At 42.3% G+C, this 23,919-nt stretch overlaps 1 protein-coding gene and 1 pseudogene across 1 annotated transcript in view; one reads left to right on the top strand and one right to left on the bottom strand.

The window, feature by feature from the left end:
- The window catches only part of GLG1 (golgi glycoprotein 1), a 171,283-nt gene that overhangs the window by 13,456 nt on the left and 133,908 nt on the right, over nt 1-23,919 (top strand). The gene's annotated exons all lie outside the window — the stretch shown is intronic.
- On the bottom strand, nt 9,242-9,842 carry LOC100386863 (large ribosomal subunit protein uL13 pseudogene; annotated as a pseudogene).

The following is a 23,919-nucleotide window of genomic DNA, read 5'->3' as shown; positions in this document are numbered from 1 at the left end:
TTTCCTGTAAATCTGTTTGAGTTCTTTGTAAATTCTGGATATCAGCCCTTTGTCAGATGGGTAAACTGCAAAAATTTTTTCCCATTCTGTTGGTTGCCGATCCACTCTAGTGACTGTTTCTTTTGCCGTGCAGAAGCTGTGGAGTTTGATTAGGTCCCATTTGTCTATTTTGGCTTTTGTTGCCAATGCTTTTGGTATTTTGTTCATGAAGTCCTTGCCTACTCCTATGTCCTGGATAGTTTTGCCTAGATTTTCTTCTAGGGTTTTTATGGTGCCAGGTCTTATGTTTAAGTCTTTAATCCATCTGGAGTTAATTTTAGTGTAAGGTGTCAGGAAGGGGTCCAGTTTCTGCTTTCTGCACATGGCTAGCCAGTTTTCCCAACACCATTTGTTAAACATGGAATCCTTTCCCCATTGCTTGATTTTGTCAGGTTTATCAAAGATTGTATAGTTGTATGTATGTTGTGTTGCCTCCGGTGCCTCTGTTTTGTTCCATTGGTCTATATCTCTGTTTTGGTACCAGTACCATGCTGTTTTGATTACTGTAGCCTTGTAGTATAGTTTGAAATCCGGTAGTGTGATGCCCCCCGCTGTGTTCTTTTTGCTTAGAATTGACTTGGCTATGCGGGCTCTCTTTTGGTTCCATATGAAGTTCATGGTGGTTTTTTCCAGTTCTGTGAAGAAAGTCAACGGTAGCTTGATGGGGATAGCGTTGATTCTGTAAATTACTTTGGGCAGTATAGCCATTTTCACGATATTAATTCTTCCTAACCATGAACATGGAATGTTTCTCCATCTGTTTGTGTCCTCTCTGATTTCGTTGAGCAGTGGTTTGTAGTTCTCCTTGAAGAGGTCTCTTACGTTCCTTGTGAGTTGTATTCCAAGGTATTTTATGCTTTTTGTAGCAATTGCGAATGGCAGTTCGCTCTTGATTTGGCTTTCTTTAAGTCTGTTATTGGTGTAGACGAATGCTTGTGATTTTTGCACATTGATTTTATATCCTGAGACTTTGCTGAAGTTGCTTATCAGTTTCAGGAGTTTTTGGGCTGAGGCAATGGGGTCTTCTAGGTATACTATCATGTCGTCTGCAAATAGAGACAATTTGGCTTCCACCTTTCCTATTTGAATACCCTTTATTTCTTTTTCTTGCCTGATTGCTCTGGCTAGAACTTCCAGTACTATATTGAATAGGAGTGGTGAAAGAGGGCATCCTTGTCTAGTGCCAGATTTCAAAGGGAATGCTTCCAGTTTTTGCCCATTCAGTATGATATTGGCTGTTGGTTTGTCATAAATAGCTTTTATTACTTTGAGATACGTTCCACCGATACCGAGTTTATTGAGGGTTTTTAGCATAAAGGGCTGTTGAATTTTGTCAAATGCCTTCTCTGCGTCAATTGAGATAATCCTGTGGTTTTTGTTTTTGGTTCTGTTTATGTGGTGAATTACATTTATAGACTTGCGTATGTTGAACCAGCCTTGCATCCCCGGGATGAATCCTACTTGATCATGATGAATAAGTTTTTTGATTTGCTGTTGCAATCGGCTTGCCAATATTTTATTGAAGATTTTTGCATCTATGTTCATCATGGATATTGGCCTGAAGTTTTCTTTTCTTGTTGGGTCTCTGCCGGGTTTTGGTATCAGAATGATGTTGGTCTCATAAAATGATTTGGGAAGGATTCCCTCTTTTTGGATTGTTTGAAATAGTTTTAGAAGAAATGGTGCCAGCTCTTCCTTGTGTGTCTGGTAGAATTCGGCTGTGAACCCGTCTGGACCTGGGCTTTTTTTGTGTGGTAGGCTCTTAATTGCTGCCTCAACTTCAGACCTTGTTATTGGTCTATTCATAGTTTCAGCTTCCTCCTGGTTTAGGCTTGGGAGGACACAGGAATCCAGGAATTTGTCCATTTCTTCTAGGTTTACTAGTTTATGCACATAGAGTTGTTTGTAATATTCTCTGATGATGGTTTGAATTTCTGTGGAATCTGTGGTGATTTCCCCTTTATCATTTTTTATTGCATCTATTTGGTTGTTCTCTCTTTTCTTTTTAATCAATCTGGCTAGTGGTCTGTCTATTTTGTTGATCTTTTCAAAAAACCAGCTCTTGGATTTATTGATTTTTTGAAGGGTTTTTCGTGTCTCAATCTCCTTCAGCTCAGCTCTGATCTTAGTTATTTCTTGTCTTCTGCTGGGTTTTGAGTTTTTTTGGTCTTGGTCCTCTAGCTCTTTCAATTTTGATGATAGGGTGTCAATTTTGCATCTCTCCATTCTCCTCATATGGGCACTTATTGCTATATACTTTCCTCTAGAGACTGCTTTAAATGTGTCCCAGAGGTTCTGGCACGTTGTGTCTTCGTTCTCATTGGTTTCGAAGAACTTCTTTATTTCTGCCTTCATTTCGTTGTTTACCCAGTCAACATTCAAGAGCCAGTTGTTCAGTTTCCATGAAGCTGTGCGGTTCTGGGTCTGTTTCTGAATTCTGAGTTCTAACTTGATTACACTATGGTCTGAGAGGCTGTTTGTTATGATTTCAGTTGTTTTGCATTTGTTGAGCAGTGCTTTACTTCCAATTATGTGGTCAGTTTTAGAGTAGGTGTGATGTGGTGCTGAGAAGAATGTGTATTCTGTGGATTTGGGGTGGAGAGTTCTGTAAATGTCTATCAGGTTTGCTTGCTCCAGGTCTGAGTTCAAGCCCTGGATATCCTTGTTGATTTTTTTGTCTGGTAGATCTGTCTAGTATTGACAGTGGAGTGTTAAAGTCTCCCACTATTATTGTGTGGGAGTCTACATCCTTTTGTAAGTCCTTAAGAACTTGCCTTATGTATCTGGGTGCTCCTGCATTGGGTCCATATATGTTTAGGATCGTTAGCTCTTCTTGTTGTATCGATCCTTTTACCATTATGTAATGGCCTTCTTTGTCTCTTTTGATCTTTGTTGCTTTAAAGTCTATTTTATCGGAGATGAGAATTGCAACTCCTGCTTTTTTTTGCTTTCCATTTGCTTGGTAAATCTTCCTCCATCCCTTTATTTTGAGCCTTTGTGTATCCTTGCATGTGAGATGGGTTTCCTGGATACAGCACACTGATGGGTTTTGGCTTTTTATCCAATTTGCCAGTCTGTGTCTTTTGATTGGTGCATTTAGTCCATTTACATTTAGGGTTAATATTGTTATGTGTGAATTTGATACTGCCATTTTGATGCTAAGTGGCTGTTTTGCCTGTTAGTTGTTGTAGATTCTTCATTATGTTGATGCTCTTTAGCATTCAGTGTGATTTTGGAATGGCTGGTACTGGTTGATCCTTTCTATGTGTAGTGCCTCTTTTAGGAGCTCTTGTAAAGCAGGCCTGGTGGTGACAAAATCTCTGAGTACTTGCTTGTTCGCAAAGGATTTTATTTTTCCTTCACTTCTGAAGCTCAGTTTGGCTGGATATGAAATTCTGGGTTGAAAGTTCTTTTCTTTAAGAATGTTGAATATTGGCCCCCACTCTCTTCTGGCTTGTAGTGTTTCTGCCGAGAGATCTGCTGTGAGTCTGATGGGCTTCCCTTTGTGGGTGACCCGACCTTTCTCTCTGGCTGCCCTTAGTATTCTCTCCTTTATTTCAACCCTGTTGAATCTGACGATTATGTGCCTTGGGGTTGCTCTTCTTGCGGAATATCTTTGTGGTGTTCTCTGAATTTCCTGCAATTGAGTGTTGGCCTGTCTTGCTAGGTGGGGGAAATTTTCCTGGATGATGTCCTGAAGAGTATTTTCCAGCTTGGATTCATTCTCTTCGTCCCCTTCTGGTACACCTATCAAACGTAGGTTAGGTCTTTTCACATAGTCCCACATTTCTTGGAGACTTTGTTCATTCCTTTTTGCGTTTTTTTCTCTAGTCTTGGTTTCTCGTTTTATTTCATTGAGTTGGTCTTCGACTTCAGATATTCTTTCTTCTGCTTGGTCAATTCGGCTATTGAAACTTGTGCATGCTTCGCGAAGTTCTCGTATTGTGTTTCTCAGCTCCTTTAATTCATTCATATTCCTCTCTAAGTTATCCATTCTTGTTATCATTTCCTCAAATCTTTTTTCAAATCTTTTCTCAAGGTTCTTAGTTTCTTTGCATTGATTTAATACATGATCTTTTAGCTCACCAAAGTTTCTCATTATCCATCTTCTGAAGTCTAATTCCGTCATTTCGTCACAGTCATTCTCCGTCCAGCTTTGTTCCCTTGCTGGTGAGGAGTTTTGGTCCTTTCTAGGAGGCGAGGTGTTCTGGTTTCGGGTGTTTTCCTCCTTTTTGCGCTGGTTTCTTCCCATCTTTGCGGATTTGTCCGCTGGTCGTCTGCGTAGTTGCTGACTTTTCGATTGGGTCTCTGAGTGGACACCCTCTCCGCAGACACAACGAGAACTCCAATCCTGGGTTGTTCTCACAGCGCCATCTTGAGTCCTCCTTGAGACAAAGTCTTAACTCTTGTCGCCCAGGCTGGAGTGCAATGGCACAATCTCGGCTCATTGCAACCTCTGCTTCCCAAGTTCAATCGATTCTCCTGCCTCAGCCTTCTGAGTAACTGGGTTTACAGGTGCATACCACCAGGGCTGGCTAATTTTTGTGTTTTTTTTTTTTTTTTTTTTTTAATAGAGACAGGGTTTCACCATGCTGGCCAGGGTGGTCTCGATCTCCTGACTTCGTGATCCGCCCACCTTGGCCTCCCAAAGTGCTGGGATTATGGGCATGAGCCACCATGCCCATCCCACAGTAATTTTTTTTTTTTGTTTTTTTGAGACAAGAGTCTCGCTCTGTTGCCCGGCTGGAGTTTAATGGAGTAATCTTGGCTCACTGCAACCTCTGCCTCCCAGGTTCAAGTGATTCTCCTGCCTTAGCCTCCTGAGTAGCTAGGATTATAGGCACACACCACCACACCTGCCTAATTTTGCCTTTTTAATAGAGATTGGGTTTTGCTGGGTGCTGTGGCTCATGCCTGTAATCCTAGCACTTTGGGAGGCTGAGGTGGGTGGATCACCTGAGGTTAGGAGTTCAAGACCAGGCTGGCCATCATGGTGAAACCCCATCTTTAGGGGAAAAAAAAAAGGAGATTGGGTTTCGTCGTGGCATGGTGACTCACACCTGTAATCCCAGCACTTTGTGAGGTTGAGGTGGGCCGATCACAAGGTCAAAAGAGCGATACCATCCTGGTCAACATGGTGAAATCCTGTCTCTACTAAAAATACAAAAATTAGCTGGGCGTGATGGCACATGCCTATAATCCCAGCTACTCGCTAGACTGAGGCAGGAGAATTGCTTGAACAGGAACCCACTAGGCAGAGGTTGCAGTGAGCTGAGATTGCGCCACTGCACTCCAGCCTGGGCTACAGAGCGAGATTCCATTAAAAAAAAAAGATATATTAGGTTAAATAATAAATTATAAAATTAATCTTTTTAAAAATAGATATGCTTACTAGAAAACATAAAATTATGTATGAGTCTCACATTATACTTCTGACGGGCAGCACTGCACTGATCTGGAAGAAAAAGATGTCTTTACTAGAAACCATAATACGTGTTTTAAAGTTGTAAGTGTCTTAAGAGAAGGGTAAATTACATGCTGTAGGCATATGGTAGAGGAAGTGGTTGAGAGAATCAGAAAAAAATCCCTTCAGTACTTTTTCATTCTTCTTAAATTGGTGGTTTATATTAATTAAATTCTTAATTCAGTTACTTTAAAATGCGTCCTAGACTGGGAGCAGTGGCTCACACCTGTAATCCCAGCACTTTGGAAACCAGAGGTGGGCAGATCCCTTGAGGTCCTGAGTTCGAAACCAGCCTGGCCAACGTGGTGAAACCTTTCTCTATTAAAAATACAAAAATTAGCAGGTGTGGTGACACACACCTGTAGTTCCAGCTATTAGGGAGGCTGAGGCTGGAGGATCACTTGAACCAGGGAGGCAGAGGTTGCAGTGAGCTGAAATCGTGCCACTGCACTCCAGCTTGGGCAACAGAGAGCCCATCTCAAAATAAAAAAAAGCCTCCTAATGAATGGATTTCATCTTCAGTATGCCTAATTTATGAGTTTTAAGGGACGCTTTAGCTCCTTCATCTTGAGAACAATACTCTGATAAAACTGGAAGTCAGTCAGTGACTCATCTTCACTTGGTTGCGTTAGATAAATTTGAAACTTAAGAAAGAATTCTAAGTGATGGCCCTCAGAACTGTGCCAGTACTACCCTTTGTATCTGCATTAAAATAGACTGTGAAGGAACAAGGAGTGTGGACTGGAATCTAAAAACAATGACTGAAGAGAACTAGGCATCTGTATTCATTCAGCTTTAATAATTTTACTGAAATCAGAAAATTCTGTTTGACTGAATGTGTGGTATTTACAGGACCTGTACATTTTTCTTGAATAACACCTGTAATTCTTTATACAGTGAATAATAGTAAACATGGGTACTGACTTGAATCCTGGATCTGTACACTTGTAAAATAGAATAAATTCTTAAAATGTTACTGTGTTTCTTTTAAAAATAAATATGATAGGCTGGGCGCAGTGGCTTACGCCTGTAATCCCAGCATTTGGGAGACTGAGGTGGGTGGATCACCTGAGGTCAGGAGTTTGAGACCAGCCTGGCCAACGTGGTGAAACCCTGTCTCTACTAAAAATACAAAAATTAGCCAGGCATGGTGGTGGGCACCTGTAATCCCAGTTACTTGAGAGGCTTAGGCCAGAGAATTGCTTGAACCCAAAGACAGAGTTTGCAGTGATCTGAAACTGCGCCACTGCACTCCAGCCCAGGCGACAAGAGAGAAACTCTATCTCAAAAAAAAAAAACAAACCTGGCCGGGCGTGGTGGCTCAAGCCTGTAATCCCAGCACTTTGGGAGGCAATCACGAGGTCAAGAGATCGAGACCATCCTGGTCAACATGGCGAAACCCCATCTCTACTAAAAATACAAAAAATCAGCTGGCACAGTGGCATGTGCCTGTAATCCCAGCTACTCAGGAGGCTGAGGCAGGAGAATTGCCTGAACCCAGGAGGCGGAGGTTGCGTTGAGCCGAGATCGTGCCATTGCCCTCCAGCCTGGGTAACAGGCGCAAAACTCCCGTTTCAGGAAAAAAAAAAAAGAAACGTATTGTGGTAAATGGAAAAATACAATGGGTTTTAGAGCTGCAGTCCTGGATTCAAATCCTAGCTCACCAGTTACTGTGACCTTTGGCAAACAGATCTCTCAAACCTTCAGTTTACTTACTTATAAATAGTCTTTCCTTTTCCCTTTGTTGTTTTAGGTGAGATCATTAAAGATAATGCTTTTTGTTCCCTGTCTTAAGAGAAATGTAAAATAAACTGAAATGCTTCACACCTTTCATATAATTCTTCCAAAGCTTGTATAATAAAGCTTTGGAATAAGGTCAAGAACATTTATATAAGCAGGCCGGGCATGGTAGCTCACGCTTGTAATCCCAGCACTTTGGGAGGCCTAGGTGTGTGGATCACCCAGCATCAGGAATTCAAGACCAGCCTCTAGTGAAACCCCGTCTCTACTAAAAATACAAAAATCAGCCAGGCGTGGTGGTGCGCACCTGTAGTCCCAGCTACTTGGGAGGCTGAGGCAGGAGAATCGCTTGAACCCAGGACGCAGAGGTTGCAGTGAGCCCAGATCGTGCCATTGCACTCCAGCCTGGGTGACAGAGCAAGACTGTCTCAAAAAGTAAAGAAAGAAAATACAGAAGGCCAGGCACAGTGATCCTTGCCTGTAATCCCAGCACTTTGGGAGGCCAGGGTGTGGGAAATCGTGTAAGCCAGAATTTTGAGCCCAGTTTGGCAATATGGCGAGACCCCATCTCTACATACATGCATGGTGTTTAAATGTGTACACTTTGAAGGGGTAAATATTCCGGGTAAAGGAATTAAGTTCTGCCAAATTTGGAATACTGCCTATCAAAGGAAAACTCTGTTCTCACGTATAAGAGGAAAAAAGATAGTTCTGAAGGCTACTTTTTTCCCTGTATAAAACCAGATAAATTTTACTGGGTTTGGTGGCTCACACCTGTAATCCCAGCACTTTGGGAGGTTGAGGCGGGCGGATCACCTGAGGTCAGGAGTTTGAGACCAGCCTGACCAATATGGCGAAACCACATCTGTACTTAAAATACAAAAATTATTCGGGTGTGGTGATGGGTGCCTGTAATCCCAACTACTTGGGAGGCTGAGGCAGGAGAATTGCTGGTACCTGGGAGGCAGAGGTTGCAGCGAGCCAAGATCACACCATTGCACTCCAGTATGAGTGACAGAGTAAGACTCCAGCTCCAAAAAAAAAAAAGATAAATTCAAAAATTACTGAAATTTTTCTGAAAGGTAGTGACTTTTCAGAGGGAAAGTAATATGTAAGGCCTTTTGCTCTCATATTGCCAAAGCTAGAACATTTCTCTGGACTGTGAAACAGTCTGTAATACTAAGATATGAATACTAAGCCGTACATTAAGGGCAGTGCAAATAATTTTCAGTATGTAAGTCTTTTTTCAGAAGTAACTAGGCAGGAGAGTTTTGAAATAGTTGAAATTCCACAATTTCATTTTTATATTTTTTATTTTTGTATTTTAATTTTTTTTAAGAAAGGCCCTCCGTTGACACAATTTCATTTTAAAACTCCGAGTTTGGTAGGTTTATTAGAACCTGACTATTATGTGTATGAATAGCAGCTTTTAGTGTGTCTGGTGGTGGTAGTTTTTCTTTTTTAACTATTATAAGAAGTTTCAGGAATTTGTACTATTGGTATTCTCTTTTTTTCTTTGAAAGTAATCAATTTGATTCTGATTACAAAATACAGGTGAGGAGCACAGGCAATGTAACCCCTCTGCTGCACATCTCCCCAGTATGTGCTTCTGTAAATACCCTTTGTATAACAGAAAGCTCAGGCTGTCCCCAAGCGCTTGCACATTCTAACAGCTGCAGAGTATAGTGCATGACCAGGTGGAAAGTTAGATGGAAGCCCCACTCACAAGGTAGGGCCCCTCCAATTAGTCTTCCAGCTCCCTTTCCTAATAATAACTGGTTGCTCTTCCTATTGGTCATAGGTAAATTACACCTGCACAATTCTCCGAGCGCTTTCAGGTAACCTCAGAAGGCAGGGACTAAAGACCCTTTCCTTCCTCCCAGCTTCCTATGTCTCTGGCAGCATCTGGACTGCTGCCTCCCCTGGGTCCTGCACATTCCAGGGTGGCAATGGAGGAAGGGCAGGCCAAGCATGAGGAATTAACAGTCTTCATTGGGCTCAAACCAGGAGTCCGTGGGTCTAGAGGACTTCTGTGTATTTGTCAGTTTCCTTCTCCACATTCTTCTCGGCTGGTTTCCATAGCCTCATGAGCTGTTTCTTCTTCCAGTAGTGGATCTTGGCTTTCTCCTTCCTCTTCTCCAGGGTGGCTGTCACTGCCTGGTACTTCCAGCTAACCTCGTGAGCAGGTGCCCCAGATATGTAGACTTTCTTGTATGCTTCAGACGCACAACCTTGAGGGAAGCAGGAACCACCATGTGCTTTTTCTTGTCATGGGATGGTGGGATGCTGTCAAGCACCTTGAGGCAGTCCAGGGCAGCCTGGCTTCACTTGGTCTTGTGGGACAGCATGCCTTGCACACTCTGCTAGAGGCTGGTGGCCTGGAAGTGATAGGGGCCTCGGGAAGGGTTGGTGTTCATTTGCTTGCGGAGGAAAGCCAGGTACTTCAACTCGTTTCTGTAGAAATTGCCAGAAATGTTGATGCCCTCACAGCATGTGACCACCACCGTCAGCCCAGCAGTACCTGCTTAGCCACAGTGGCCACCAGGCGACCCAGGAGATGGCCTCGACCATTAAGCAGCAGGACCTGCAACTTTGCCATCTTTGGCAGCCACCTGGGAAAAAAGCTGTTAGTATACTTTCATTATTTATTTATTTATTTTTGAGGCAGAATCTCACTGTCACCAGCTGGAGTGCAATGGCTGGATCTTAGGTCACTGCAACCTCTCTGCCTCCTGGGTTCAAGCAGTTCTCCTGCTTCAGCCTCCTGAGCAGCTGGGACCACAGGTGCCCACCACCATGCCTGGCCAAGAATTTGTACTATTGATGTACTTTTATTTTCAACTTGAAAGTATATCTGAAATAGGAGAAATTAGGTTACTGAAAGCAGAAGTAATAAGAAATCGGTGCGCTTCCCTTCCTCTTGTGGAACTACCCATTCTTTAGCCTAGATTCTCAGCCTGCTTGCCCATCCTTCGCACTAGTTCCCTACACATCTTGCTGCTCCACACCCACAAATAGTTTAGTGGTGTGGGCTTCTGGAGAGTACAGACTTAATGCTTCAAATTTGCAGGACTTACATGTAAATGTTACTTGTGGGAAAATATTTTATATTCAAATATTTTTCTGCACTAAAGTATTTCCTAGTTCCTTCCCTCTATACAGCCCACTGCTTCTCTTCCTCCGCCAGCTAGTTCTCCTTAAAGCAGTGTATTCTTCCTTTGTTTTTGTTAGATTGAACCATAAGAAATTACCAATATTTCGTCATATTTGACTTATAAAAACATTTTCATATGGTTTAACCTAATTGTTCTTTGTTTTTTTTTTTAATTTTGAAACAGAGTTTCACTCTGTCATCCAGGCTGGAGTGCAGTGGCCCAATCTGGGTTCACTGCAACCTCCACCTTCTGGGTTCAAGTGATTCTCCTGCCTCAGCCTCCCAAGTAGCTGAGATTACAGGTGCGTGCCACCACACCCGGCTAATTTTTTTTTTGTATTTTTAGTAGAGACAGAGTTTTGCCATGTTGGCCAAGCTGGTCTGGAACTCCTGACTTTGCTTACCTTGGCCTCCCAAAGTGCTGGGATTAGAAGCGTGAGCCACCACACCCAGCCACTCATCAAATACTCTTGAGTTTTTGAAAAAATGGGTATTTGTCTAATAACCTTTTCTCTAAATATTTAATTATTGTTAGTCAAGTTGCTATTTGGTTTTCAGTTTATGGAACCCTTTTCATCTCATTTGCAGTTCTTAATAACCTTGTGTGGGTAGATATGACAGATATCAGCCTTGTTTTACAGATTAAAAATTATGAATCAGATAGATTTTGATTTGTCCAAGTCACATAATACTAAGAAACAGGCCAAGCGTGGTGGCTCATGTCTGTAATCCTGGCACTTTGGGAGGCTAAGGTGGGTGGATTTCCTGAGCGTAGGAGTTTGAGACCAGCCTGGGCAACATGGCGAAACCCCTTCTCTACGAAAACAGTAACAATTAGTGGGAGATGGTGGTGAGAGCCTGTAGTCCCAGCTACTCATGAGGCTGAGGTGGGAAGATCACCTGAGCCTGGGAGGTTGAGGCTACAGTGGCAACAGATTGGGTAACCTGGACATCAGAGCAAAACCCTGTCTCAAAAAAAAAGAAAAAAAAGAAAGAAACAGCTTAAATTCTAATCCAAGTCTTTTTCAATTCAAAGCCTCTGTCTTTCCATGTTACCACATTGCTTCTCTGCTATTTTTCATATTTACATAGATAACATATTTTCATACTATATATTTTTATGCCCCTATCATTTTTATTTAAATACATCAACAAATAGTTGAACACATACTATGTGCCCACTATTTCTTCAAATAGATTTTTGTCCCTGTTTCTCTCCTGGGCTCTAATCTTATGTAGGTTAAATCGATTGCTATTTTCCACAAGTGGCCTCTGTTTTTAATCCCCCCACCAACCCTCCTTCTGTTTTTCTTCTCTCTGTGATTCATTTTGGATAATTACTATTGCTGTATCTTCAGGATCACTGATGTTTTCTTCTGTAGTTTTCAGTCAGCTATTAATACCATCCAGTGTATTTTGTATTTCAGATACTATATTTCACCTATAGAAGTTTGATTTGGGTCTTTTACCTATATATTCCATTCTCCATTATGTCATGTTTTCTTTTACACCCTTTAGTGTAATAGCTGTTTCATTTTTGTTTTTGTTTTTGTTTTGAGATGGAGTCTGCTCTGTTGCCAGGCTGGAGTGCAGTGGCACAATCTTGGCTCACCGTAATCTCCGCCTCCCGGGTTCAAGTGATTCTCCTGCCTTAGCTTCTTGAAAAGCTGGGATTACAGGCATGCACCACCATGCCCAGCTAATTTTTTATTTTTAGTAGAGACAGTGTTTTACCACGTTGGCCAGGGTGATCTCGATCTCTTGACCTCGTGATCCGCCCGCCTCAGCCTCCCAAAGTGCTAGGATTACAGGCATGAGCTACTGAGCCTGGCTGTAATATTTGTTTTAAGGTCCTGGTGTGCTAATTCCATCATCTCTGTCATTTCTTGGTCTTTTTCTTTTGATTAATTTTCGTTATTAGTCATATTCCTGCTTCTTTGCAAGTGTGGTGATTTTTTTTTTTTTTTTAAAAGACGGGGGTTTCACCATGTTGGTCAGGCTGGTCTTGAACTCCCAACCTCAGGTGATCCACCCGCCTTGGCCTCCAAAGTGCTTGGATTACAGGCGTGAGCCACCACGCCTGGCCTAAGTGTGGTGATTTTTTTTTGGACTCATGGGGATCCCTCTGTGGATCTCCTGTGCCCATTCTCAGTGCAGAACTCTTTCTCTGTTCTCTGTTGTCACTTTTTCTTGGTTCCAGTATTCAAATCTTGCAAATTCTAGCTGCTTTAGATCTCCTAAAGTTTAATTTCTCTCCTCTACTTAGCAAGACCATCTGATTTTGTTTGGGTTCCCTCTCCCTGTGTTGCAGCCTGGAAGCCACTTAGATGCAGTAAGCTGGGGTAGTCATTGGCTCACCTGGTTTGTTTCCTTCTCTCAGGGATCGTAGGTTTAATGCTGCCTGTTGTCCAGTGACTGAAGGTTACTTCATATATTGTGTCTTGTTTACAATGGGAGTAAGGGTGATAGTTTCTATGGTAGTTAATCCTCATGAGTGGAAGTAGAAATCATTACTTTCTGGATTTAACGTCTAACATATTAAATGTGGGAAGGAATGGGGAGAACTTGTTAGAAAGGGAGATTAATAAGACCAGGCATGGTTGTGGCTCACGCCTGTAATCTCAGCATTTTGGAAGGTCAAGATGGGCAGATCACCTGAGATCAGGAGTTTAAGACTAGGCTGGCCAACATGGTGAAAACCTGTGCCTACTAAAAATACAAAAAACTAGCCAGGTGTGGTGGTGGGCATATGTGATCCCAGCACTTTGAGAGGCTATGTTGAATGGATCACAAGGTCAAGAGTTTGAGACAAGCCTGAGCAATATGGTGAAACCATCTTTACTAGAAAAACAAAAATTAGCTGGGTGTGGTGGTGTGTACCTGTAGTCCTAGCTACTTGGAGGCTGAGGCAGGAGATTTGCTTGAACCCAGTAGGCGGTTGTTGCAGTGAGCCAAGATTGTACCACTGCACTCCAAGCTGGATGACAGAGTGAGACTCCATGTAATAAAAGAAAAAACAAAAAAGGGAGATTAATAGTTATTAAAATTACGACCAGGCATGGTTGCTCACGTCTGTAATCCTACCACTTTGGGAGGCCAAGGCAGGTGGATCACCTGAGGTCAGGAGATCGAGACTAGCCTGACCAACATAGTGAAACCTCGTCTGTGCTAAAAATACAAAAATTAGTTGGCAGTGATGGCACGTGCCTGTAATCTCAGCTACTTTGGAGGCTGCAGCAGGAGAGTCACTTAAATCCAGGAAGTGGAGGTTGCAGTGAGCCGAGATCGTACCACTGCACTCTAGTCTGGGAGACAATAGTGAGAATCTGTCTCAAAAAAAAAAAAATTATTAGAAATACAAGTGTGTGTGTGTATTTTGATCCAGAGTTCTGACTTAATTAAAAAAAAAAAAAAAAAACATTAGCTGGGCTTGATTGTAGGCTCCTGTAGTCCCAGTTGCTCTGGGACTAGAGACTGAGGTGAGGTGAGAGGATTGCTTGATCAGAGGAGATTGAGGCTGCTGTGAGTTATGATTGTGCCACTGCACTCCAGTTTGGGCAGCAGAGCAAGACCCTGTCTCAAAAAAAAAAAAAAAAAAAAAAAACTTCTTCCATTGCTCAGTGGAAAAATATTTTAGCATAATATAATTTCATTGTGTGTCAAGAAGGTCAACTTGTCTTGTAACTGAGTTGAGCTAATAATAAGCCCTTTACCAATGTACAAGATAAAATTTCCTTTCAGTTCATGTATTAATTAGGACAAAACTAACTTCCATGTGAAAACCAAAAATATCTGTGGTTGAACACAAGAGAAATTGTGGGGGACTTTCAGCCACCTGGTGAATTCAGAAACCCAGGTTCCTCTTATCTTGTGGTTCCATTCATTTCCTAGGGCCCTGCCCTTTTTAATTGTTTTCCTTATCACTTCTCTTTCTCACTCATTGAGATGAAATTCATATACCATAAGGTTCACCCTGTTAATTACCTGTTCTCTCCTCACCACCCCCACCTCCGAGACGGAGTCTCCCTCTGTTGCCCAGCCTGGCATGCAGTGGAGTGATCTTGGCTTCTTGGCTCACTACAACCTCTGCCTCCGGGTTCAAGCAATTCTCCTGCCTCAGTCTCCTGAGTACCTGGGATTATAGGTGCCTGCCACCCTGCCCAGCTAATTTTTTATATTTTTAATAGAGATAGGATTTCACCACGTCAGCCAGGCTGGTCTTGAACTCTGGACTTCTGGTGGTCTGCCCACCTCGGCCTCCCAGAGTGGTGGGATTACAGGCGTGAACCACTGCACCCGGCCTAACCACGTGTTCCTAAAAGCCCTGCCCAGGAGGTGATCAGTGTTGCTCATGTTCACACTCCACTGGTGAGAACTTTTCACATGGATAATACACTCCAAGTGAGAACTCTGCTCTATAAAAGAGGAACACAAAGTTTTAGCAGATAGCTAGCAACCTCTGTCGCAGGTCAGGTTTATGTACCAGCCTTTGATTTGTCATATTGAGAAGTTTATGTTCTTCCTCTTTTCTCTTAAGAAAGTGATTTTTGTTATCCAGTGAGGTTTTAATATTTTCTGCTTGAAATGTTGGAAAAAGATATGCTTTCTTGTGATCAATTTCAGTGTTATGATTTTTAAAAATTTCGAATATGGAAGTAGTTCCAGCTTTGTGTGGTGATCTCAGTTCTACTTTTATACTTGCTGAAGGGTCAAGGCCTTGTGTCTTGTTTCTGGTCATTAAGGCCCAAGCCCTAGGTTAATGAGACAGACTCCTTTTCCTTCCTTCCTTTCTTGGAGCCATGCTTTTTGTTTTTGTTTTTGTTTTTTTTTGAGATGGAGTTTCCCTCTAGTTGCCCAGGTGGGAGTGCGCAATCGTGGCTCACTGCATTCTCCACCTCCCGGATTCAAGAGATCCTCCTGCCTCAGCCTCCTGAGTAGCTAGGACTAAAGGCACACGCCACCGTGCCCAGCTAATTTTTTGTATTTTAGTAGAGTTAGGGTTTCGCCATTTGGGCCAGGATGGTCTCAATCTCCTAATCTTGTGACCCGCCCACCTCAGCCTTTCTGCTGAGATTACAGGTGGTGCTAGGATTTTTAATCCTACTTTCCTCCTTTTCCTGGCATTTTGGGATTATCCTCTCTTCTTTGTTCTCTATCTCTTTGAAAGAACTTCTTTTGGCTAGGCTCAGTGGCTCACACCTATAATCCCAGCACTTCAGGAGGCCAAGGTGGACAGATCACAAGGTCAAGAGATCAAGATCATCCTGGCCAATATGGTGAAACCCCGTCTCTACTAAAAATACAAAAATTAGCTGGCAGTGGTGTGTGCCTGTAGTCCCAGCTACTAGGGAGGGGGAGGCAGGAGAATTGCTTGAACCCGGGAGGCAGAGGTTGCAGCAAGCTGAGATCGCACCACTGTACTCCCGCCTGGGTGGCAGAGCAAGACGCCGTCTCAAAAATAAAATAAAATATAATATAAAATAACTTGTTTTGATCACTTGAGGCCAGGAGTTCAAGAATAGCCTGTTCAACATAGTGAGACCCTGTTTCTACAAAAAATTTAAAAATCAGCCAGACACAGTGGCATGTACCTGTAGTTGCAACTTCTCAGGAGGCTGAGGCCAGGAGGACTGCTTGAGCCCAGGAGTTTGAGACTGTGTAACTCTGATCATGCCACTGCATCTCAGCCTGGACAACAGAGCAAGATCCTGTCCCTAAAATAATTTATAGACCAGGTGGGTGGCTCATGCCTATAATCCAGCACTTTGGGAGACTGGGGCGGACAGATCACCTGAGCTGGGGAGTTCGAGACCAGCCTGATGAACATGGAGAAACCCTGTCTCTACTAAAAAATACAAAATTCACTAGCCGTGGTGGCACATACCTGTAATCCCAGCTACTTGGGAGGCTGAGGCAGGAGAACTGCTTGAATCCGGGAGGTGGAGTTTGCAGTGAGCCGAGATGGCGCCATTGTACTCCAGCCTGGGCAACAAGAGTGAAAACTCCATCTCAGAAAACAAACAAATACCACAACAGTTTATAAATAAATATAAAAGAATCTCTTTCATATTTCAGAGTATTTATAGTTGAAGGCTTTGCAAGTTATTACGTTCTTTGCTGGATAACATATATGTTGCCAGAACCTGTAGTTCCTGACTTTTGAGGTAGTCTATTTGGATAACTTTACCCACACAAAGGACGAGAATATAAACATTTATTGGGCAACCGTTGTGTGTTTGTGTACATCATCATATTTAATCGCAACTCACTCTAAGCGATAAGTGGCCTTATGCATAAGAGTGTATCCTGTGATCCCTACCAGCTCGCCTCTGCCAGCAGTAACCTTTTCCTTCTTGTCTGCCTGGTAGAGCCCTGTTCATCCTTCATAACCTTAATTTTTTGTTATATCATCAAGTTTTTTCTTGCCATCGCCTTTCTCTTCCTCAAGTTCACACAATTCTTTGTGCTGCCTGCTGTACTTTGCATTTAAGTTTGTTGTTGCTTAGATCACTGCGTATTGCAACTTCTTGTTTATATGCCTGTCTTTCCATTAAGTGTGGGTCCTGATTTTGTATTCTGTGATTAGGCCTCTCATGTAGAAGGTGCTTAATATAATAGACATTTGAATCTCTTCTTCCCTAGCCTTCAGTCTCTTACTAGATAAAAGCTCATCTTTCCCAATATTCTTGTTTATAAAAGTCAAAGATTTAGTTTTAGCCCCCATTTCATTATGAAAGTCTTTATTTTTATTTATTATTATTTCTTTTTGAGGAGGATTCTCACTCTGTTTCCCAGGCTGGTGCGTAGTGATGCAGTCTTGGCTCAGTGTAACCTCTGCCTCTTGGGCTCGAGTGATCCTCCTACCTCAGCCTCCCAAGTAGCTGAGACGACAGGCGTGTGCTACTTCACCTAGCTGATTTTTGTATTTTTAGTAAAGACGGGTTTCACTCTTTTGGCCAGGCTGGTCTTGAACTCCTGGACTCAAATGATCCACCTATCTTGGCCTCTAAAAGTGCTGGGATTACAGGCGTGAGCTACCGCACCTGGCCATAAAAATTTTAAAACATACTGAAAAGTATTTTAAAAATTTCACATTGAGAATACTCATATACCTAACCACTGAAATTCCACCACTAACATTTTACTATACTTGCTTTATTACATAAAGATGTTGTAAGCACTGGCCAGTCATAGTGGTTTATGCCTGCAGTCCCTGCACTTTGGGAGGCCAAGGCAGGTGGATCACCTGAGATCAGGAGTTCAAGACCAGCCTGGCCAGAATGATGAACCCTTGTCTCTACTAAAAATACAAAAATTGGCTGGGTATGGTGGCTCATACTTGTAATTCCAGCTACTGAGGAGGCTGAGGCACGAGAATTGCTTGAACCCAGGAGGTGGAGGTTGCAGTGAGCTGAGATTATGCCACTGTACTCCAGCCTGGGCAGCAGAACGAGACTCTCAAAAAAAAAAAAAAAAAAGAGAGAGATGGGTTCTCATGATGTTGCCCAGGCTGATCTCAAACTCTTGGTTGGGTTCAAGTGGTTTTCCCACCTCAACATCCTAAATATTAGTGGGACTACCACTGCCATAGCCAGCTTGTTAATTTTATTTTGTGCAGAAACAGTCTCTTGAAGACAAAACTTGCAGTTTCTTAATGGTGTATATTTCATTAATTTTTCTGATGTTGAACTAATCTTATTTTATTTTTATTTATTCATTTATTTGGAGACAGCATCTGGCTTTGTTGCCCAGTCTGGGGGGCAATGGCGTGATCTTGGTTCACTGCAACCTCTGCCTCCCAGGTTCAAGCGATTCTCTTGCCTCAGCCTCCTGTGTAGCTGGGGTTACAGGGCCCCACCACCACGGCTGGCTAATTTTTGTATTTTTAGTAGGGACAGGGTTTCACCGTGTTGGCCAGACTGGTCTCGAACTCTTGACACCAAGTTATCCGCCCACCTTTGCCTCCTAAAGTGTTGGGATTACAGGCATGAGCCACCACTCTCAGCCAGATCTTATTTTAGGTAGCTAAACTTTGTCATAGTTTTGCTTTGGGGTTTTATTTGTTTTTTGTTTTTTTGAAACAGAGTCTCACTTTGTTGACCAGGCTGGAGTGCACTGGTGCAATCTCGGATCACTGCAACCTCTGCCTCTCGGGTTCAAGTGATTCTCCTGCCTCAGCCTCCCAAGTAGCTGGGACTACAGATGCGCACCACCACACCCAACTAATTTTTTTGTATTTTTAGTAGAGATGTGTTTTACCATGTTGGCCAGGCTGGTCGGTCTCGAACTCCTGACCTCGGGTGGTCCACCTGCCTTGGCCTTCCAGGGTGCTGGTATTACAGACATGACAAACCACTGCACCCGGCCAGTTTTACTTAGAGTTTTTGAATTTGTGATTTCAATTTAAGAATAGGTTTTTTTTTTTTTTTTAATTAAAAAAATTTATTTCAGTAGATATTTGGGGAACATGTGGTGTTTGGGTATTAAACACCACCATTTATTCAAAAAAATGAATAAATTATTTTTTTCTTTTTTTTGTTTTCTTTTTTCACATGAATAAATTCTTTAGTGGTGATTTCTGAGATTTTGGTGCAACATTACACAAGCAGTGCACACTGTTCCCAATGTGTAGTTTTTTATCCCTCAGCCCTCTCCCCCCCTCTCCCCGAAGTCCCCCGAGTTCTTTATATCATTCTTATGCCTTTGCCTCTTCATAGCTTACTTAGCTCCCTAGAATTTAAGGATAGATTTCTAAAGCGAAACTGACTAAAACTAATTGCTAAGAATGTTATAAATAATATTAATCATGCTTTATAAGAAACACACCCTAAGAGATGGTTTTTAGTTGTATTGCTAACAAAACTTGGTTAATTAATGTTAGGCATTTATGATCCAATTAACAGTAACATTTACAAGTTCATATTATTGTCTACAAGGAGAATAAAGAAGAGTCAAGGAAAAGAGTCAGTGTTTTTCAAAGCTATGGCTAGTGGGAAGGGTTGTAAGCAGTTGGCATTAATTGCTCTTGTCAAATCTGGCCCTTTCTTGAAATATCTGTATTAGTTTTGTTTTTGAGGGACCTGGGAGGTCTATAAAGATTTTTGGGTAGGAGAATGTCATGATAAAATAGTTAAGGAAATTACTTAGGGCACTATTAATTGAAGTGAGGAAAATTTAAGGTACTGAGAAAACTGCTGTTACAATGAGACCTCAAAGTAAAGACTTGGGCCAAAGGAGACCAGTAGCAAAGGAGATAAAAGTGGGATTGATGGTGACCCATACCGAGGAAAAATTTACAGTACTTTTGTTCATTCGTTTGACAAATTTGGATAAATATTATTTACTATATGCCAGCAACTTAATTATCGTTGCTGGGAATGTGGTGGTGATGATACCCTCAGTTCCTCGTAAAAGACATGGTCCTTGCTCCTGTGGAGCTCACTGTCGAGTGGAGGACATAGCCATGGTGAGAAATGTAAAAGGGAGATGCTTGGACATTATTGGCTAATCGGGGAGTCTGGAAATGTCTTCCTGAGAAGAAGATGATGGAGCTGAAGGAATGGTAGAATTTAACTAGGTGAAGAGAAGTCAAGGTTTAGGCGGGGTGCTACGCCTGTAATCCCAGCACTTTGAGAGGCTGAGGTGGGTGGATCACCTGAGGTAAGGAGTTCAGGACAAGCCTGGCCAATAGTGAAACCCGTCTCTACTAAAAATACAATAATTTGCTGGACGTGGTGGTACACGCCTGCGATCCTAGCTACTAGGGAGGCTGAGGCATGTGAATCGCTTGAACCCGGGAAGTGAAGTTTGTAGTGAGCCAAGATCATGCCATTTCACTCCACCTTGGGGGACAAGAGCGAAACTCCCTGTCCCACCCCACCCTCCCCAAAAAGAAGTCAAAGTTTAACTGTTAGGCTCTCTCTAAAAGTATATACTTTGTGCTGAATTTGAAATGACAGCTAGGCATTTCAAGCAGTTTCCAGTAAGAGGATGTAAACTTGGAACAAACTCTTGAACTGAGTCTAAATTTTTAGAGTCATCCAGCTTAAAAGGCTGTGGTTGGGGCTATGAAAATGGCTGAGCCCTCTTAAAGAATGTGTAAATGGAAGAGTATGATTTCAAGGACTGAGCCCTGGGGAAAGCTTGCAATGAAGGGTTGGAAAGAGGCTTGTGGAGGGAATTATAGGGAACTAGGAGGAGTGGTTGGGAGTTAAAAGAAGATTTACTAGAGTTAGTTGTAGAAGGCAAGAAGGGAAATTTTAGTTGTTAGAGTCAAGGAAACAAATTTAAAAGGTAGTAAACCCTTGGGTAGATAGAGTAACACAGCTAAAGTTAATGACTAAGAAAAGAGCATGGTTTTTGCTAACAGATAGAATACCTTCTTTAGAACCCAGATTTTAACTATCAGAAAAATTTGATAGTGAGAATAAGTGAGACTATCTAAAAGGGAGGACATTCCTGTTAACAAAGATCTTTCAAGATTTAGGAAATCCTACCTCCTCGGGATGTTGAGGTGGGTGGATCACCTGAGGTCAGGAGTTGGAGACCAGCCTGACCAACATGATGAAACCCCATCTCTTCTAAAAATACAAAGTTAGCTGGGCATGGTGGCACATGCCTGTAATCCCAGCTACCTGGGAGGCTAAGACAGGAGAATCACTTGAACCTGGGAGGCAGAAGTTGCAGTGAGCTGAGATCGTGCCATTGCATGCCAGCCTGGGCAGTAAATTCGAAACTCTGTCTCAAAAAAAAAAAAAAAAAAAAGAAAAATATTAAGGATATCTTTTTATTTATTTATTCAATTGTTTTCACCCCAATCTTATTATCTGGGAAAATCTGTTTTAAAGGCAAAGAAAAAGGGAACCAATAGAGAGGGCGAGAGATTGGAAATGATGGAGAGGAAGAGAGTGCATATAAAATGCTACTCAAGAAGGGAAGGAGGAGAGGGTTCATACCAGCGTGGTGTTACAGAACATGATTTGTATTTTTTTTTTTTTTTTTGAGATGGAGTCTCGCCCTGTCGTCAGGCTGGAGTGCAGTGGTGCAGTCTCGGCTCACTGCAGCTTCCACCTCCGGGGTTCAAGTGTTTCTCCTGCCTCAGCCTCCCAAATACCTGAGAACTATGGGTGTGTGCCACCATGCCCAGCTAATTTTGTTTCACCATATTGGCCAGGATGATCTCCATCTCTTAAATTCATAATCCACCCACTTCCACTTCCTGAAGTTCTGGGATTACAGGCATGAGCCACTGTATCCCGCCTTTTTTTTTTTTTTTTTTTGACAGAGTCTCCTTCTGTCTCCCAGGCTCGAGTGCAGTGGCGTGATCTCAGCTCACTGTAACCTCCGCCTCCCAGGTTCAAGCGATTATTCTGTCTCAGCCTCTTGAGTAGCTGGGATTACAGGTGCCTGCCACTATGCCCAGCTAATTTTTTATATTTTTAGTAGAGATGAGGCTTCACCATGTTGACCAGGTTGGTTTTGAACTCCTGACCTCATGATCCACCCGCCTCAGCCTCCCAAAGTGTTGGGATTACAAGCGTGAGGCACCTCCTGACCTTTTTTTTTAAATCTTAAATTAAATCTCCATACTCGTTAAATAATAACTCCCCACTCCAGGGTCCCTGGCAGCCACCATTCTATTTTTTATCTCTGTGAATTTGACTACTCTAGATATTTCATATAAGTGGAATCATGATATTTGTCATTTTGTGTCTGGCTGATTTCACTTAGCATCATGTCTTTAATGTTTATCCATGTTGTGGCATGTGTCAGAATTTCCTTCCTTTTTAAGGGTGAATAACATTCTATCATCTGTATATACTATATTTTGTTTATCGGTTCATCTGTTGATGGACACTTGAATTGCTTCTACCTTTTGGCTTTTGTGAATAATGCTGCTGTGAACGTGGGTATACAGATACCTCTTCACGACCCTCTCTTCAGTTCTTTTTGGTATATACCCAGTAGTGGAATTATTAGGTCATATGGTGATTCTATTTTTAAGTTTTTGAGAATTGGGCATACTGTTTTTCACAGCAGCTGCATCATATTACATTCCCACCAAGGGTACACAGAGTTCTGGTTTCTTCACATCCTCACCAACACTTATTTTTTGTTTGTTTGTTTTTGAGACAGACTCACTCTGTTGCCCAGACTGGAGTGCAGTGATGCGATCTTGACTCACTGCATCCTCCACCTATTGAGTTCAAGCGATTCTCCTGCTTCAGCCTTGCAAATAGCTAGGATTACAGGTGCCCACCACCATGCTTGGCTAATTTTTTGTATTTTTAGTAGAGATGGAGTTTTGCCATGTTGGTCAGGCTGGTCTCGAACTTCTGACCTCAGGTGATCCTTGTCCACTTATTAATCAAGCTGTTTGTTTTTTGTTGTTGAGGTTTTTTTTCTCCTTCGGAAGACCTAACACAATTATGTTGTTGAGTTTTAAGAATTTATTATATATTGTGGGTATTAACCTCTTATCAGATAGAGGACCTGCAAATATTTTCTTCCTTTTCGTGGCTTGCCTTTTCTTTTTCTTCTTCTTTTTTTGAGACTGAGTCTCGCTCTGTCACCAGGCTGGAGTGCAATGGCATGATCTTGGCTGACTGCAACCACCGCCTCCCAGGTTCATGTAATTCCCCTGACTGAGCCTCAGGACTAGCTGAGACTATAGGTGTGCACTACCACGCCCAGCTAATTTTTGTATTTTTAGTAGAGACGGGATTTCACCGTGTTGGCCAGGATGGTCTCAATCTCTTAACCTTGTGATCTGCCCGCTTCAGCTTCCCAAAGTGCTAGGATTACAAGCATGAGCCACCATGTCCAGCCCTGGGTTGTCTCTTCACTGTATTTATTTTTTCTTCAACTCTGATGTAGTTTACTTTATTATTTTCTTTTGTTGTCTGTGCTTTTGTTGTTGTATCCAATAAATTATTGCAAATTCAGTGTCATGAAGCTTTTCTCCTATGCTTTCTTCACAGTGTTTTATAGTTTTAGATCTTACATTTAGGGCTTTGATTCGTTTTAAGTTAAAATTTTGTTTTTTAAATAGGGTCTCTCTCTGTTTCCTAGGCCGGGCTGTAGTGGTGTGAATATGGCTCACGGCAGCCTTGACCTCTTGGGATTAAGTACTCCTCTTGTCTTGGTCTCTCAAGTAGCAGGGATGACAGGAAGGTGCCACCAGGCCTGGTTAAGTTTTTTTTGTGTAGAGATGGGGGTTGTGCCATGGTGCTCTATTTGGTCTCAAACTCCTGGGCTCAAGCAATCCTCCCACCTCAGCCTCCCATTGTGCTGGAATTACAGGTGTGAGCCACTGCACCAGGCCTACAGTTTGTGTTTTTGATTTAGTATCTTTTATACTTGATAAAGTATAAAACCAGGCCTTTGGGATTTAGACCTGTGTTTTAAAAAATGGTACAACATGACATTCAGCTCTTTTGGAAAAGTCATGCTAAGGTCTTTATATGAAGATCTCTTGAGGTTTTTTTTGGTTTGTTTTGAGACACGGTCTCATTTTGTCACC

Source organism: Callithrix jacchus, chromosome 20 (assembly GCF_049354715.1).
Source record: "Callithrix jacchus isolate 240 chromosome 20, calJac240_pri, whole genome shotgun sequence".
NCBI classification, from domain to species: domain Eukaryota; kingdom Metazoa; phylum Chordata; class Mammalia; order Primates; family Cebidae; genus Callithrix; species Callithrix jacchus.
The sequence above is the reverse complement of the archived record's forward strand: the minus strand, read 5'-3'. Positions and strand labels throughout refer to the sequence as shown.